General features: G+C 38.1%; 1 protein-coding gene across 1 annotated transcript in view; it reads left to right on the top strand.

Annotated features, from left to right (window-relative positions):
• LOC137240508 (uncharacterized) overlaps positions 1-17270 on the top strand; it is a 62774-nt gene that overhangs the window by 36041 nt on the left and 9463 nt on the right. The window lies entirely within an intron of this gene.

The raw sequence follows: 17270 nt of genomic DNA, 5'->3' as shown, positions 1-17270 counted from the left end.
GGCACCAATAAGTATTTTATGAGGGAGTGGGCCATAGTTCTATAGGTGGACGCCATTTAGGGATATAGCCATAAAGGTGGATCAGGGTTGACTCTAGAATGCGTTTGTACGATATGGGTATCAAATGAAAGGTGTTAATGAGTATTTTAAAAGGGAGTAATCCTTAGTTCCATAGGTGGACGCCGTTTCGAGATATTGCCACAAAGGTGGACCAGGGGTGACCCTAGAATTTGTTTGTACAATATGGGCATCAAACGAATGGTGTTAATGAGTGTTTTAAAAGGGAGTGGGCCTTAGTACTATAGGTGGATGCCGTTTCGAAATATCGCCATAAAGGTGGACCAGGGGTGACTTTAGAATATGTTTGTACGATATGGGTATCAAATGAAAGATGTTAATGAGTATTTTAAAAGGGCGTGGGGCTTAGTTCTATAGGTGGACGCCTTTTCGAGATATCGCCATAAAGGTGGACCAGGGGTGACTCTAGAATGAGTTTGTACGATATGGGTATCAAATTGAAGATATTAATGAGGGTTTTAAAAGGGAGTGGTGGTTGTTGTATAGGTGGTCGCCTTTTCGAGATATCGCCAAAAAGGTGGACCAGGGGTGACTCTAGAATGCGTTTGTACGATATGGGTATCAAATGAAAGGTGCTAATGAGTATTCTAAAAGGGAGTAATCATTAGCTCCATAGGTGGACGCCGTTTCGCGATATCGTCATAAAGGTGGACCAGGGGTGACCCTAGAATTTGTTTGTACAATATGGGTATCAAACGAAAGGTGTTAATGAGTATTTTAAAAGGGAGTAATCCTTAGTTCCATAGGTGGACGCCGTTTCGAGATATCGACATAAAGGTGGGCCAGGGGTGACTCTAGAATTCGTTTGTGCAATATGGGTATCAAACGAAAGGAGTTAATGAGTATTTTAAAAGGGAGTGGGTCTTAGTTTTATAGGTGGACGCCTTTTCGAGGTATTGCAATAAAGGTGGACCAGGGGTGACGCTAGACTTTGTTTGTACGATATGGGTATCAAATGAAAGGTGCTAATGAGTATTTTTAAAAGGGAGTGGGCCCTCGTTCTATAGGTGTTCGCCTTTTCGAGATATCGCCATAAAGGTGGACCAGGGGTGACTTTAGAATATGTTTGTACGATATGGGTATCAAATGAAAGATGTTAATGAGTATTTTAAAAGGGCGTGGGGCTTAGTTCTATAGGTGGACGCCTTTTCGAGATATCGCCATAAAGGTGGACCAGGGGTGACTCTAGAATGAGTTTGTACGATATGGGTATCAAATTAAAGGTATTAGTGAGAGTTTTAAAAGGGAGTGGTGGTAGTTGTATATGTGAAGGCGTTTTCCAGATATCGACCAAAATGTGACCCAGAACATCATCTGTTGGATACCGCTAATTTATTTATATATGTAATATCTGCCAAGATTTTAAGGGCTTAACAGTTGGTTGTACAAATATAAAGGAATCGAGATAGATATAGACTTCCATATATCAAAATAATCAGGATCGAAAAAAAATTTGATTGAGCCATGTCCGTCCGTCCGTTAACACGATAACTTTAGTAAATTTTGAGGTATCTTGATGAAATTTGGTATGTAGGTTCCTGAGCACTCATCTCAGATCGCTATTTAAAATGAACGATATCGGACTATAACCACGCCCACTTTTTCGATATCGAATATTTCGAAAAACCGAAAAAGTGCGATAATTCATTACAAAAGACAGATAAAGCGACGAAACTTGGTAGATGGGTTGAACTTATGACGCAGAATAGAAAATCGGTAAAATTTTGGACAATGGGCGTGGCACCGCCCACTTTTAAAAGAAGGTAATTTAAAACTTTGCAAGCTGTAATTTGGCAGTCGTTGAAGATATCATGATGAAATTTGGCAGGAACGTTACTCCTATTACTATATGTACGCTTAATAAAAATTAGCAAAATCGGAGAAGGACCACGCCCACTTTTAAAAAAAATTTTTTTTTAAGTCAAATTTTAACAAAAAAATTTATATCTTTACAGTATTTAAGTAAATTATGTTAACATTCAACTCCAGTAATGATATGGTGCAACAAAATACAAAAATAAAAGAAAATTTCAAAATGGGCGTGGCTCCACCCTTTTTCATTTAATTTGTCTAGGATACTTTTAACGCCATAAGTCGCAAAAAAATTAACCAATCCTTTTGAAATTTGGTGGGGGCATAGATTTTATGACGTTAACTGTTTTCTGTGAAAATGGACGAAATCGGTTGATGCCACCCCCAGTTTTTATACACATCGTTCGTCTGTCCTTCCGCATGGCCGTTAGCACGATAACTTGAGCAAAAATCGACATATCTTTTATGAACTTAGGTCACGTGCTTACTTGAACTCACTTTATCTTGGTATGAAAAATCAACGAAATCCGACTATGACCATGCCCACTTGTTCGATATCGAAAATTACGAAAAATGAAAAAAATGCCATAATTCTATACCAAATACGAAAAAAGGGATGAAACATGGTAAGGTAATTGGATTGTTTTATTGACACGAAATATAACTTTAGAAAAAACTTTATAAAATGGTTGTAACACCTACCATATTAAGTAGAAGAAAATGAAAAAGTTCTGCAGGGCGAAATAAAAAACCCTTAAAATCTTGGCAGATATTACATATATAAATAAATTAGCGGTATCCAACAGATGATGTTCTGGGTCACCCTGGTCCACATTTTGGTCGATATCTGGAAAACGCCTTCACATATACAACTACCACCCCTCCCTTTTAAAACCCTCATTAATACCTTTCATTTGATACCCATATCGTACAAACTCATTCTAGAGTCACCCCTGGTCCACCTTTATGGCGATAACTCGAAAAGGCGTCCACCTATAGAACTAAGCCCCACGCCCTTTTAAAATACTCATTAACACCTTTCATTTGATACCCATATCGTACAAACAAATTCTAGGGTCACCCCTGGTCCACCTTTATGGCGATATCTCGAAACGGCGTCCACCTATGGAACTAATGATTACTTCCTTTTAGAATACTCATTAGCACCTTTCATTTGATACCCATATCGTACAAACGCATTCTAGAGTCTCCCCTGGTCCACCTTTTTGGCGATATCTCGAAAAGGCGACCACCTATACAACAACTACCACTCCCTTTTAAAACCCTCATTAATACCTTTAGTTTGATACCCATATCGTACAAACACATTCTAGAGTCACCCCTGGTCCACCTTTATGGCGATATTTCGAAACGGCATCCACCTATAGTACTAAGGCCCACTCCCTTTTAAAATACCCATTAACACCATTCGTTTGATGCCCATATTGTACAAACAAATTCTAGGGTCACCCCTGGTCCACCTTTGTGGCAATATCTCGAAACGGCGTCCACCTATGGAACTAAGGATTACTCCCTTTTAAAATACTCATTAACACCTTTAATTTGATACCCATATCGTACAAACGCATTCTAGAGTCAACCCTGATCCACCTTTATGGCTATATCCCTAAATAGCGTCCACCTATAGAACTATGGCCCACTCCCTCATAAAATACTTATTAGTGCCTTTCATTTGATACACATGTCATATGAACACATTCCAGAGTTTCCCTCTGTTCATTTTCCTACATGGTTATTTTCCCTTATGTTGTCACCATAGCTCTCAACTGAGTATGTAATGTTCGGTTACACCCGAAATTAACCTTACTTACTATTTTTAGATTAAATTTATTCACTAACCTAGCAATAGTCTGTAAGTACAATCTGTAGAATGAAATAAATAAAATGGGTATAAACACAGAATAATATACAGGTGTTCAAGTGATTATAATATTAATACAATGGCATTATGTGGGTGAATTTCTATCTGTACCTTTATGTTAAAAAAAATGTATCAAAGAAATTTTCGAGCAGCATAACAAGATAGGTACCATTTTAAAGGAAAAATATCAAGCTTTTATTTAACAAGTAAGGAAGGCTAAGTTCGGGTGTAACCGAACATTACATACTCAGTTGAGAGCTATGGAGACAAAATAAGGAAAATCACCATGTAGGAAAATGAACCTAGGGTAACCCTGGAATGTGGTTGTATGACATGTGTATCAAATGGAAGGTATTAAAGAGTATTTTAAGAGAGAGTAGGCCATAGTTCTATGGATGGACGCCATTTAGGGATATCGCCATAAAGGTGGACCAGGGCTGACTCTAGAATGTGTTACGATATGGGTATCAAATGAAAGGTGATAATGAGTATTTTAAAAGGGAATGGGCTTTAGTTCTATAGGTGAACGCCTTTTCGAGAAATCGCCATAAAGGTGAACCAGGGGTGACTCTAGAATATGTTTGTACGATATGGGTATCAAATGAAAGCTGTTAATGAGTATTTTGAAAAGGAGTGATCCTTAGTTCCATAGGTGACCGCCGTTTCGAGATATCGCCATAAAGGTGGACCAGGGGTGTCTCTAGTTGTACGATATGGGAATCAAATGAAAGGTGTTACTGAGCATTTTAAGAGGGAGTGGGCATTAGGTCTATAGGTGGACGCCTTTTCGAAATGTCGCCATTAGAGTGGGCCAGGGGTGACTCTAGAATGTGTTTGTATGATATGGGTATCAAATGAAAGATGGTAATGAGTATTTTAAAAGGGAGTAATCCTTAGTTCTATAGGTGGACGCCTTTTCGAGATATCGCCATAAAGGTGGACCAAGGGTGACTCTAGAATGTTTGTACGATATGGGTATCAAACGAAAGGTGTTACTGAGCATTTTAAGAGGGAGTGGGCATGAGGTCTATAGGTGGACGCCTTTTCGAGATATCGTCATTAGGGTGGGCCAGGGGTGACTCTAGAATGTGTTTGTACGATATGGGTATCAAACGAAAGGTGTTACTGAGCATTTTAAGAGGGAGTGGGCATTAGGTCTATAGGTGGACGCCTTTTCGAGATATCGCCATTAGGGTGGGCCAGGGGTGACTCTAGAATGTTTGTACGATATGGGTATCAAACGAAAGGTGTTACTGAGCATTTTAAGAGGGAGTGGGTATTAGGTCTATAGGTGGACGCCTTTTCGAGATATTGCCATTAGGGTGGGCCAGGGGTGACTCTAGAATGTTTTTGTACGATATGGGTATCAAATGAAAGGTGGTAATGAGTATTCTAAAAGGGAGTAATCTTTAGTTCTATAGGTGGACGCCTTTTCGAGATATCGCCATAAAGGTGGACCAAGGGTGACTCTAGTATGTTTGTACGATATGGGTATCAAACGAAAGGTGTTACTGAGCATTTTAAGAGGGAGTGGGCATAAGGTCTATAGGTGGACGCCTTTTCGGGATATCGCCATTAGGGTGGGCCAGGGGTGACTCTAGAATGTTTGTACGATATGGGTATCAAACGAAAGGTGTTACTGAGCATTTTAAGAGGGAGTGGGCATTAGGTCTATAAGTGGACGCCTTTTCGAGATATCGCCTTTAGGGTGGGCCAGGGGTGACTCTAGAATGATTGTACGATATGGGTATCAAACGAAAGGTGTTACTGAGCATTTTAAGAGGGAGTGGGCATTAGGTCTATAGGTGGACGCCTTTTCGAGATATCGCCATTAGGGTGGGCCAGGGGTGACTCTAGAATGTTTGTACGATATGGGTATCAAACGAAAGGTGTTACTGAGCATTTTAAGAGGGAGTGGACATTAGGTCTATAGGTGGACGCCTTTTCGAGATATCGCCATTAGGGTGGGCCAGGGGTGACTCTAGAATGCTTGTACGATATGGGTATCAAACGAAAGGTGTTACTGAGCATTTTAAGAGGGAGTGGGCATTAGGTCTATAGGTGGACGCCTTTTCGAGATATCGCCATTAGGGTGGGCCAGGGTGACTCTAGAATGTGTTTGTACGATATGGGTATCAAATGAAAGGTGGTAATGAGTATTTTAAAAGGGAGTAATCCTTAGTTCTATAGGTGGACGACTTTTCGAGATATCGCCATAAAGGTGGACCAAGGGTGACTCTAGAATGTTTGTACGATATGGGTATCAAACGAAAGGTGTTACTGAGCATTTTAAGAGGGAGTGGGCATTAGGTCTATAGGTGGACGCCTTTTCGAGATATCGCCATTAGGGTGGGCCAGGGGTGACTCTAGAATGTTTGTACGATATGGGTATCAAACGAAAGGTGTTACTGAGCATTTTAAGAGGGAGTGGGCATTATGTCTATAGGTGGACGCCTTTTCGAGATATCGCCATTAGGGTGGGCCAGGGGTGACTCTAGAATGTTTGTACGATATGGGTATCAAACGAAAGCTGTTACTGAGCATTTTAAGACGGAGTGGACATTAGGTCTATAGGTGGACACCTTTTCGAGATATCGCCATTAGGGTGGGCCAGGGGTGACTCTAGAATGTTTGTACGATATGGGTATCAAACGAAAGGTGTTACTGAGCATTTTAAGAGGGAGTGGGCATTAGGTCTATAGGTGGACGACTTTTCGAGATATCGCCATTAGGGTGGGTCAGGGTGACTCTAGAATGCATTTGTACGATATGGATATCAAATTAAAAGTATTAATGAGGGTTTTAAAAGCGACTGGCCCTTAGATGTATATGTGAATGCGTTCTCGCGATATCGACCAAAATGTGGACCAGGTGATCCAGAAAATCATCTGTCGGGTACTGCTAATTTATAACTAACAGTATTCCTGCCAAGATTCCAAGGGCTGTTGATTTCGCCTTGTAGAACTTTTTCATTTTCTTCTACTTAATATGGTAGGTGTCACACCCATTTTACAAAGTTTTTTCCGAAGTTATATTTTGCGTCAATAAACCAATCCAGTTACCATGTTTCATCCCTTTTTTCGTAGTTGGTATAGAATTATGGCATTTTTTTCATTTTTCGTAATTTTCGATATCGATAAAGTGGGCGTGGTTATGGTCGGATTTCGGCCATTTTTTACACCAAGATAAAGTGAGTTCAGATAAGTATGTGGGCTAAGTTTAGTAAAGATATATCGGTTTTTGCTCAAGTTATTGTGTTAACGGCCGAGCGGAAGGACAGACGGTGGACTGTGTATAAAAACTGGGCGTGGCTTCCACCGATTTCGCCCATTTTCACAGAGAACAGTTACCGTCACAGAATCTATGCTTCTACGAAATTTGAGAAGGATTGGTAAATTTTTGTTCGACTTATAGCATTAAAAGTATTTTAGACAAACTAAATGAAAATGGGCGGAGCCACGCCCATTTTGAAATTTTCTTTTATTTTTGTATTTTGTTGCATCATATCATTACTGGAGTTGAATTTTGACTTAATTTACTTATATAGAGTAAAGATATTAAATTTTTTGTTAAAATTTGAATTAAAAAAAATTTTTTTTTAAAAAGTGGGCGTGTTCTTCATCCAATTTTGCTAATTTTTATTTAGCACATATATTTAGTAATAGTAGTAACGTTCCTGCCAAATTTCATCATGATATCTTTAACGACTGCCAAATTACAGCTTGCAAAACTTTTAAATTACCTTCTTGTAAAAGTGGGCGGTGCCACGCCCATTGTCCAAAATCTTACTAATTTTCTATTCTGCGTCATAACGTCAACCCATCTACCAAGTTTCATCGCTTTAGCCACCTTTGGCAATGAATTATCGCATTTTTTCGGTTTTTCGAAATTTTCGATATCGAAAATGTGGGCGTGGTTATAGTCCGATATCGTTCATTTTAAATAGCGATCTGAGATGAGTGCTCAGGAACCTACATACCAAATTTCATCAAGATACCTCAAAGTTTACTCAAGTTATCGTGTTAACGGGCGGACGGACGGACGGACGGACGGACGGACATGGCTCAATCAAATTTTTTTTCGATCCTGATTATTTTGATATATGGAAGTCTATATCTATCTCGATTCCTTTATATATGTACAACCAACCGTTATCCAATCAAACTTAATATACTCTGTGAGCTCTGCTCAACTGAGTATAAAAATAGGAATAACAAGTAAGAACGGGACTGTCTTCGGCTGTACCGAAGACTTCATACCTTTCATGAATGGGGCTGAACAATAATATTATCCCGTTCGTAATCTCCGAATAATGGGATGTATAAGATAAGAAATATATAATGAACAGATCTACATACCTAAAAGATTTTTAAGATAAATATAAAATAAAAAAGAGGTAGGTACTTTGTGTGAGGGTGAACAGTTTCAGGTTTTTTGTGGTCTGCGTGTAAAAACTATGACTACGAATCACGTATTTCAACAATATATGACGTAAACGTAACTATTTGATAAAATGTTATGAATTTTGAAGCTTCTAGCCGTAAAAAAGGGGCAAAAAAATACAGTTTATATGGGGTATATAATATATGTACCACCGATCTCTATGATTTTTTCAAGACAACAATATATGCTATATACGTAAGCATTTGGTGAAATTTGAAGCTTCTAGCTGTTAAAATGGGGCAGAAATTTCGCAAAGTTTCTTATCTGAACAATCGGTTGTATGAGATATATACTATATATACCACCGATCTCAATGATTTTTTCAGACAAAAATATATACTATACACGTAAGCATTTGGTGAAATTTGAAGCTTCTAGCTGTTAAAATGGGGAAAAAATTGCGCAAAGTTTCTTATCTGAACAATCGGTTGTATGGGATATATACTATGTATACCACCGATCTCAATGATTTTTTCAGACAACAATATATACTATACACGTAAGCATTTGGTGAAATTTTAAGATTCTAGCTGTTAAAATGGGGAAGAAATTGCGCAAAGTTTCTTATCTGAACAATCGGTTGTATGAGATTATATATACCACCGGTCTCTATGATTTTTTCAGACAACAATATATGCTATACACGTAAGCATTTGGTGAAATTTTAACATATCTAAACGATTTTTAAGATAAATATAAAATAAACATGTAAGGACGGGACTGTCTTCGGCTGTGCCGAAGACTTCATACCTTTCATGAATGGGGTTGAACAATAATATTATCCCATTCGTAATCTCCGAATAATCGGATGTATAAGATAAGAAATATATAGTGAACAAATCTACATACCTAAACGATTTTTAAGATAAATATAAAATAAACAAGTAAGGAAGGCTAAGTTCGGGTGTAACCGAACATTACATACTCAGTTGAGAGCTATGGAGACAAAATAAGGAAAATCACCATGTAGGAAAATGAACCTAGGGTAACCCTGGAATGTGGTTGTATGACATGTGTATCAAATGGAAGGTATTAAAGAGTATTTTAAGAGAGAGTAGGCCATAGTTCTATGGATGGACGCCATTTAGGGATATCGCCATAAAGGTGGACCAGGGCTGACTCTAGAATGTGTTTGTACGATATGGGTATCAAATGAAAGGTGATAATGAGTATTTTAAAAGGGAATGGGCTTTAGTTCCATAGGTGAACGCTTTTTCGAGAAATCCCCATAAAGGTGGACCAGGGGTGACTCTAGAATATGTTTGTACGATATGGGTATCAAATGAAAGCTGTTAATGAGTATTTTGAAAAGGAGTGATCCTTAGTTCCCTAGGTGGACGCCGTTTCGAGATATCGCCATAAAGGTGGACCAGGGGTGTCTCTAGTTGTACGATATGGGAATCAAATGAAAGGTGTTACTGAGCGTTTTAAGAGGGAGTGGGCATTAGGTCTATAGGTGGACGCCTTTTCGAAATGTCGCCATTAGGGTGGGCCAGGGGTGACTCTGGAATGTGTTTGTACGATATGGGTATCAAATGAAAGGTGGTAATGAGTATTTTAAAAGGGAGCAATCCTTAGTTCTATAGGTGGACGCCTTTTCGAGATATCGCCATAAAGGTGGACCAAGGGTGACTCTAGAATGTTTGTACGATATGGGTATCAAACGAAAGGTGTTACTGAGCATTTTAAGAGGGAGTGGGCACTAGGTCTATAGGTGGACGCATTTTCGAGATATCGCCATTAGGGTGGGCCAGGGGTGACTCTAGAATGTTTGTACGATATGGGTATCAAACGAAAGGTGTTACTGAGCATTTTAAGAGGGAGTGGGCATTAGGTCCATAGGTGGACGCCTTTTCGAGATATCGCCATTAGGGTGGGCCAGGGGTGACTCTGGAATGTGTTTGTACGATATGGGTATCAAATGAAAGGTGGTAATGAGTATTTTAAAAGGGAGCAATCCTTAGTTCTATAGGTGGACGCCTTTTCGAGATATCGCCATAAAGGTGGACCAAGGGTGACTCTAGAATGTTTGTACGATATGGGTATCAAACGAAAGGTGTTACTGAGCATTTTAAGAGGGAGTGGGCACTAGGTCTATAGGTGGACGCCTTTTCGAGATATCGCCATTAGGGTGGGCCAGGGGTGACTCTAGAATGTTTGTACGATATGGGTATCAAACGAAAGGTGTTACTGAGCATTTTAAGAGAAAGTGGGCATTAGGTCTATAGGTGGGCGCCTTTTCGAGATATCGCGATTAGGGTGGGCCAGGGTGACTCTAGAATGTGTTTGTACGATATGGGTATCAAATGAAAGGTGGTAATGAGTATTTTAAAAGGGAGTAATCCTCAGTTCTATAGGTGGACGCCTTTTCGAGATATCGCCATAAAGGTTGTCCAAGGGTGACTCTAGAATGTTTGTACGATATGGGTTACAAATGAAAGGTGTTACTGAGCATTTTAAGAGGGAGTGGGCATTAAGTCTATAGGTGGACGCCTTTTCGAGATATCGCCATTAGGGTGGGCCAGGGGTGACTCTAGAATGTTTGTACGATATGGGTATCAAACGAAAGGTGTTACTGAGCATTTTAAGAGGGGGTGGGCATTAGGTCTATAGGTGGACGCCTTTTCGAGATATCGCCATTAGGGTGGGTCAGGGGTGACTCTAGAATGTTTGTACGATATGGGTATCAAAGGAAAGGTGTTACTGAGCATTTTAAGAGGGAGTGGACATTAGGTCTATAGGTGGACGCCTTTTCGAGATATCGCCATTAGGGTGGGCCAGGGGTGACTCTAGAATGTTTTTACGATATGGGTATCAAACGAAAGGTGTTACTGAGCATTTTAAGAGGGAGTGGGCATTAGGTCTATAGGTGGGCGCCTTTTCGTGATATCGCCATTAATGTGGGCCAGGGTTGACTCTAGAATGTGTTTGTACGATATGGGTATCAAATGAAAGGTGGTAATGAGTATTTTAAAAGGGAGTAATCCTCAGTTCTATAGGTGGACGCCTTTTCGAGATATCGCCATAAAGGTTGTCCAAGGGTGACTCTAGAATGTTTGTACGATATGGGTTACAAATGAAAGGTGTTACTGAGCATTTTAAGAGGGAGTGGGCATTAAGTCTATAGGTGGACGCCTTTTCGAGATATCGCCATTAGGGTGGGCCAGGGGTGACTCTAGAATGTTTGTACGATATGGGTATCAAACGAAAGGTGTTACTGAGCATTTTAAGAGGGGGTGGGCATTAGGTCTATAGGTGGACGCCTTTTCGAGATATCGCCATTAGGGTGGGTCAGGGGTGACTCTAGAATGTTTGTACGATATGGGTATCAAAGGAAAGGTGTTACTGAGCATTTTAAGAGGGAGTGGACATTAGGTCTATAGGTGGACGCCTTTTCGAGATATCGCCATTAGGGTGGGCCAGGGGTGACTCTAGAATGTTTTTACGATATGGGTATCAAACGAAAGGTGTTACTGAGCATTTTAAGAGGGAGTGGGCATTAGGTCTATAGGTGCACGCCTTTTCGTGATATCGCCATTAATGTGGGCCAGGGTTGACTCTAGAATGTGTTTGTACGATATGGATATCAAATTAAAGGTATTAATAAGGGTTTTAAAAGCGAGTGGCCCTTAGATGTATATGTGAAGGCGTTCTCGCGATATCGACCAAATGTGGATCAGGTGATCCAGAAAATCATCTGTCGGGTACTGCTAATTTATTTATATATTCAATAACACTAACAGTATTCCTGCCAAGATTCCAAGGGCTGTTGATTTCGCCTTGTAGAACTTTTTCATTTTCTTCTACTTAATATGGTAGGTGTCACACCCATTTTACAAAGTTTTTTCCAAAGTTATATTTTGCGTCAATAAACCAATCCAATTACCATGTTTCATCCCTTTTTTCGTATTTGGTATAGAATTATGGCATTTTTTTAATTTTTCGTAATTTTCGATATCGATAAAGTGGTCGTGGTTATGGTCGGATTTCGGCCATTTTTTATAACAAGATAAAGTGAGTTCAGATAAGTACGTGGGCTAAGTTTAGTAAAGATATATCGGTTTTTGCTCAAGTTATTGTGTTAACGGCCGAGCGGAAGGACAGACGGTGGACTGTGTATAAAAACTGGGCGTGGCTTCCACCGATTTCTTCCATTTTCACAGAGAACAGTTAACGTCATAGAATCTATGCTCCTACCAAATTTCAAAAGGATTGGTAAATTTTTGTTCGACTTATGGCATTAAAACTATTCTAGACACACTAAATGAAAATGGGCGGAGCCACGCCCATTTTGAAATTTTCTTTTATTTTTGTATTTTGTTGCATCATATCATTACTGGAGTTGAATTTTGACTTAATTTACTTATATACAGTAAAGATATTAAATTTTTTGTTAAAATTTGAATTTAAAAAAAATTTTTTTTAAAAAGTGGGCGTGTTCTTCATCCAATTTTGCTAATTTTTATTTAGCACATATATAGTAATAGTAGTAACGTTCCTGCCAAATTTCATCATGATGTCTTCAACGACTGCCAAATTACAGCTTGCAAAACTTTTAAATTACCTTCTTGTAAAAGTGGGCGGTGCCACGCCCATTGTCCAAAATCTTACTAATTTTCTATTCTGCGTCATTACGTCAACCCATCTAAAAAAGTTTCATCGCTTTAACCGCCTTTGGCAATGAATTATCGCATTTTTTCGGTTTTTCGAAATTTTCGATATCGAAAAAGTGGGCGTGGTTATAGTCCGATATCGTTCATTTTAAATAGCGATCTGAGATGAGTGCTCAGGAACCTACATACCAAATTTCATCAAGATACCTCAAAATTTACTCAAGTTATCGTGTTAACGGACGGACGGACGGACGGACGGGCGGACGGACATGGCTCAATCAAATTTTTTCGGGATCCTGATTATTTTGATATATGAAAGTCTATATCTATCTCGATTCCTTTATATATGTACAACCAACCGTTATCCAATCAAACTTAATATACTCTGTGAGCTCTGCTCAACTGAGTATAAAAATAGGTAGGTACTTTGTGTGAGGGTGAACAGTTTCAGGTTTTTTGTGGTCTGCGTGTAAAAACTATGACTACGAATCACGTATTTCAACAATATATGACGTAAACGTAACTATTTGATAAAATGTTATGAATTTTGAAGCTTCTAGCCGTAAAAAGGGGCAAAAAAATACAGTTTATATGGGGTATATAATATATGTACCACCGATCTCTATGATTTTTTCAAGACAACAATAAATGCTATATACGTAAGCATTTGGTGAAATTTGAAGCTTCTAGCTGTTAAAATGGGGCAGAAATTTCGCAAAGTTTCTTATCTGAACAATCGGTTGTATGGGATATATACTATATATACCACCGATCTCAATGATTTTTTCAGACAAAAATATATACTATACACGTAAGCATTTGGTGAAATTTGAAGCTTCTAGCTGTCAAAATGGGGCCGAAATCGCAAAAAAAAATATATATATATACTATATATACCATCATACTATATATACCATCATATATATATTATATATATCACCGATCTCTATGATTTTTTCAGACAACAGTATATACTATACACGTAAGCATTCGTTGAAATTTGAAGCCTCTAGCTCTTAAAATAGGGCAGCAATTACGAAAAGTTTCTTATCTGAACAATCGGTTGTGGGGGATATATACTATATATACGACCGATCTCATCAATTTTTTCAGGCAACAATATGTGCAATATACGAAATTATATGGTGAAGTTCGAAGCTTCAATCTGTTAAATTAAGTAAGATATTACAAAAATCCTCTTTTTCTGAAAAATCGGTTGTATGGAGGATATATGCTATAGTCTTCCGATCCGACCGGTTCCGACAAACGTCTAATGGGACACCCAAATACATTCGCTCACCAAATTTTATCAAGATATCTCAAAAATTGAGGGACTAGTTTGCATATGTGAAATTTGAAGCTTATAGCTGTTAAAATGGGGTAGAAATTGCAAAAAGTTTCTTATCTGAACAATCGATTGTATACTATATATACAACCTATATCTAGGATTTTTTCAGACAACAATATATGCCATATACGTAAGCATTCGGTGAAATTTGAAGCTTCTAGCTGTTAAAATGGGGCTAAAATTGCGAAAAAATATATATATACTATATATATATACTATATATACCACCATATATATACTATATATACCACCGATCTTTATGATTTTTTCAGATAACAATATATGCTATATACGTAAGCATTCATTGAAATTTCAAGCCTCTAGCTCTTAAAATAGGGCAGTCATTACGAAAAGTTTCTTATCTGAACAATCGGTTGTGGGTGATATATACTATATATACGACCGATCTCATCAATTTTTTCAGGCAACAATATGTGCAATATTCGAAATTATATGGTGCAGTTTGAAGCTTCAATCTGTTAAATTGAGTAAGATATGACCAAAATCCTCTTTTTCTGAAAAATCGGTTGTATGGAGGATATATGCTATAGTGGTCCGATCCGGCTGGTTCTGACAAATGTCTAATCGGACACCCAAATACACCTGCTCACCAAATTCTATCCAGATATCTCAAAAATTGAGGGACTAGTTTGCATACAAACAGACAGACAGACATGGCTAAATCAACTCAGCTCTTAAACCTGATTATTTCGGTATACTTAATGGTGGGTCTATCTATTTTCCTTTAAGGACTTACAATTTTGGGTTTCGTGACGAAATTAATATACCATTTCATTTTCATGAAAGGTATAAAAATACATAGAATGTTAAAACTTGAAAAAAAAAATAAACAAAAAATACAAAATTTATGGGTGAATTTTAGCTGGAACTCTATATGTTTCAAATAAAAATATATTAAAGAAATTTTCGCGGGACAAAATGAGATAGGTATCATTTTAAAGGAAAAATATCAAGCATATGAAAAATTCTCCTCTTTGAAAATAATTAAAAAAAAAAAAAAATTTTTATAAAATTTTTACTACAATTTTTCTAAAAAATTTTTTATATTTATATTCGAAAAGAATGGAAAAAATACTTTAGAAACCGTTTTATTCATTTCTTCTTAGAAAGCCAATTACACGACTTATAATTTATAGAAAAAGGGTTCCACAAAAAAAATTGAGAATTCAGACGCTTATATCTCCGTAACCATCCAAAATTTAGAAGCGAACTTAAGCGAAATTAACACTACTATATAGCGCAGAAATTTCACCAAATTTCATTCAAATCGAAGCGATGAAGCTTTTTAAGTGGAACGGTTGATATACTTTACCCCATATATGTACCTTCAGAGTTGTATCCCTGCAGTCAACCCAACTAGTTGTATACTAGAAGAATACTAGTTTGCCAAAAATCTCAACTAGTATGAGTTTTGTCTTTTTTCCATATTAGCAACTGGTATTTTTAACACAGCGATGTCCCTGCAGTCAAAAGCCAAAGTAGTCAGCAAACATTCTAGTTCATTGACTAGAATTTTGTGGGTTTATTCATACTAGTCAGCTTTTGAATAGTTCATTGACTATAATTTTGTGGTGTTATTCATACTAGTTAGTATTTAAATAATTCGTTTGACTAGAATTTCGTCTGTCGGCTCGAGGAAATGCGCTAGTGCTTTCTGTAGCCAATTTTCAATGCATACCTCAGTTGACAATGCTAGATATCGTCCAAAACAACGGGCACATAAACACAAGCATGACGAGTCAACCCTCACCGTTACATCAACAGAGATTAAAGAAGTTATTGAAAAGGCCAAGTCTTCTATATCAATAGTCCCAGACGGAAGACCTATACCGATGCCAAAACACCTTGGCCATGAGGGCATCAGTTTCCAGAATAACAGAGAAAGACCAGAACCCAGCCAGTATCTACCGATATTATCCCTTTAGTCAGTAACGAAAACGTTTAAAGCCGTTATGATTCCCTCAATTAAATGAAATTGTTCGGTTATCCAGGCATAAGCATGACTTCCGGAAAGTGCATATCACTACCACCATTCTGAACTCCATTAACGCTCATAACAGGACGGCGCTAGTGCAGCTTGGCCTGTTTTTACACAGTCAACCACTACTGGTTCGTTCCTTCTCCGTTAGATAGATAGATAATTTATTGGGGATTGCACTGCGACCTTTGGTCAGCACCTCATCCCATCCAACTTCCATGATGAACCCTAGCAGTTCTCTTGGCTTGAGGGATTTAAATTGGGAATGTTCTGGCCATGGTGAACCCATAAACTTAGCCCTGCGTCTTGAGATTGCGTCACATTCGTGTGTTATTCCGTTACTTTTTAGTTTTCATATATATGTACGTATTTTATTAAAATTTATTCCAAAGTATAATGTATTGAAGTGATAAATTTTAAAGTTATATGTATATGTATATTAGACTGGGTCGATTTATCAACCGATATCGCGCCATTGATTTTTACAACAGTTTTTTGAAAAAAAAAAAAATATTTTTTGGGTTTTGGGGAGTGTTTTGGTCAAAAAATTTACCCTTTCGCCATTATTTTTTCGCAGGCTCGAAAATTATTTTTTTTGGGTATTAGTAGTGGAACTTTTTTCTTGAGCCCAAATCCTATCGAAAAATCGATGGCGCGATATTGGTTAACTTTCGTCCATACAAATCGACCCAAGTTAATATTCATACATATATCACTTTAAAATTTATCAATTTTGATAAAAATACGTACATATATATAAAACCTAAAAGGTAACGGAATAACACATGCCGAATTTTGTGATCGATCAGCGGAGCCGGCGGACCATATCCTGTGACGCAATCTGAAGATACAGGGCTAAGTGTATGGGCTCACCATGGCCAGAACATTCCCACATTAAATCCCTCAAGCCAAGAGAACTGCTAGGGTTCATCGTGGAAGTCGGATGGGATGAGGTGCTGACCAAAGATCGCAGTGCAATCCTCAATAAATTATCTATCTATCTAACGGAGAAGGAACGAACCAGTAGTGATTGACTGTGTAAAAACAGGACAAGCTGCACTAGCGCCGTCCTGTTGTGAGTGTTAATGGAGCTC

Source organism: Eurosta solidaginis, chromosome 1 (assembly GCF_040869045.1).
Source record: "Eurosta solidaginis isolate ZX-2024a chromosome 1, ASM4086904v1, whole genome shotgun sequence".
Classification (NCBI taxonomy): domain Eukaryota; kingdom Metazoa; phylum Arthropoda; class Insecta; order Diptera; family Tephritidae; genus Eurosta; species Eurosta solidaginis.
The sequence above is the reverse complement of the archived record's forward strand: the minus strand, read 5'-3'. Positions and strand labels throughout refer to the sequence as shown.